This window comes from Triticum dicoccoides, chromosome 7B, assembly GCF_002162155.2.
Source record: "Triticum dicoccoides isolate Atlit2015 ecotype Zavitan chromosome 7B, WEW_v2.0, whole genome shotgun sequence".
Lineage (NCBI taxonomy): Eukaryota > Viridiplantae > Streptophyta > Magnoliopsida > Poales > Poaceae > Triticum > Triticum dicoccoides.
In genome coordinates this window covers 736,699,900-736,702,072 of record NC_041393.1, presented here as the reverse complement: position 1 = coordinate 736,702,072, position 2,173 = coordinate 736,699,900, and positions in this window count along the sequence as shown.

Genomic DNA, 2,173 nt, shown 5'->3' with positions numbered 1-2,173 from the left:
TGTATGGTTAATTTAATTAGGGGTTTCATATATTGTGTTAGCTAGCTAATAGAGAGAAGAGTGACCTCTCTTATCTCCGTGCTTCGTCGACGCTACGTACTATACATATAGAGGACTCGACACGCTAGCTTGTAAGAAAATGAAGGAGACCATTAAGTACAGAAGATCGTCATGAACATATATAGAGAGAAGTGACCGACCTCTCCTTCTCCGAGTGATTGGTCGAACAACAAGTTTTTGTATATTTATCCAACACTACTAGCTACATATATACAATATAAGATCTATTACAATCCTTAAAGTTTGAGCTCAAGTGCCACATGGTATTCTCTGACTTTCTTAATGACGTGGTCAAGAAAGAATCCCGCCAATTCCTCTTGAATTACTTTTATGCGATTATGTGGTAGGAGCTTGTCCCGCAGCTGCCAGATCTAAATCAAAGAAAAAGGTCAATACATGTGTATGAATGAAACTCAATACAAATGATGGTAATCAAATATAATTGTGAATATTTTTTCTTATGCACTTGATATTGTTTTTCAATGTAGCCCCACTTTTTCTTGGCCGTCTCCTTGTAAATGAACTCGCAAACGTAGTATCCACATAAATTATTTCCTTGTTCATGCCACAAGCACTTCACGAGAAATAGAGGTCAATCAAACTGATAAGCAAGCATGCTAAATGGTATTGATGAAACTAGCTACAATCAATGGGAAATGTGCGGAACTAGGTAGTAGTACTTACTTTTGGTGTTTTAAATGTCAGCTCGGTCGGCAGTCCCGGAGAAATTGCGTTGAAATTTTTCCAAACTCTGCCAGACAAAGAAAATAATTACTTGATATCAGGAAATGAATGGTGCAATATTGATCGATTGAACTTACTTCTAGAGCATTGTAGTCATGTCCGCATAGTCCTCGGCATCTTTTCGTCTCGAGTCTAAGACGGTTACTTCTCCCTTCTCAAGCTTAATCACTAGGAGAATAAAGTGGAAGCTGTGCATGCATGCACAACTCATCAATTACATGACTATAACCTTGAGTAATAAAGGAAACCGAATATGCACAAGATAGTAACACTCACTTGAAGTTGTAAGGAAAGAATATTTTATCTTCATTTGATTTTTGAGCAATGATTTGAGCAAGTTTTGCTTGGTCTCTTCGGCTTTTTTACCGTGTATTCATGTATGACATTTGGGTTAATGAACCCAATGTCATAGATTTGTGCTTTTCTGCATTTGACAATCTTCAATCTTCATAAAATAGTGAGGATAATTATATATACATGCAATGAAAAAGTTGAGCTATATATATAGAGACTTAATTACAGAAAGTAGTACTTACAGAGAGTAGCAAGCCACAAGTGATTTGTCGAGGGCCTTTTGATTCTAGAACTGGAAAAACTCGTCAAAATCAACAGTTAACAGTTCTTGGCCAATGAAGTCGTGGTCCTTTTTAATCAGCATCGACAAAGCATCCTTCCCAGACTATCTGCAGGTTTTCATGTACCAGTCATGGAATCTTCGCATCATCATTGTTAGAGCAAGAGTATCTTTGACAAGAGGCTTCCCGTAATGGTATTTGAATTCGTCCACCTACCTTGTTTCAAATTCTACATCGTCAGACAGGTAATCACGAATAGTGAAACCGGGCAACAGCGGCTGATTTGCAACGATATTGCTAGAAACCTTGAGTGGCGGGAATGATTGGTTCTCCTGTTCTTTGAGCTGGGGAATTTTCTTCCCACTTCTTCGTTCTTTTAACCTTTTGTTAGTTGAAGTACTTCCCAACTGGCGCGCTTCTTGCAATGTCTTTTTAAGACAGCGGAGATGGTTGTTATCCGGCGAAGGCGGTGGTGGTCGCTTCTGGTCATTGAGAGTATGCTTCACTTTCAGCGAATCTATCTTCTCCTCCGGAGGTGGATGTTTCATAGCTCTTTTCGTTTCAAAGAAGTCCTTCACTTGGGTTTGAACGATCTTCTCGTTTTCCTCCACGGTCATCTCGTCTGGTAACTTCTCTACATGCTTGAGAGATGGACCGAATCTGTATTGTCTCCCGCCTCTGGCTGTACTGGTAGATGCCGAAGTGGCGACGGCTCTCTTCCGTTGCTGCTGACGAGTTGTAGAAGGAGGCGGAGTGGTACGACGCAGTAGAGCAGTTGGAGCGGCAACGTTTGT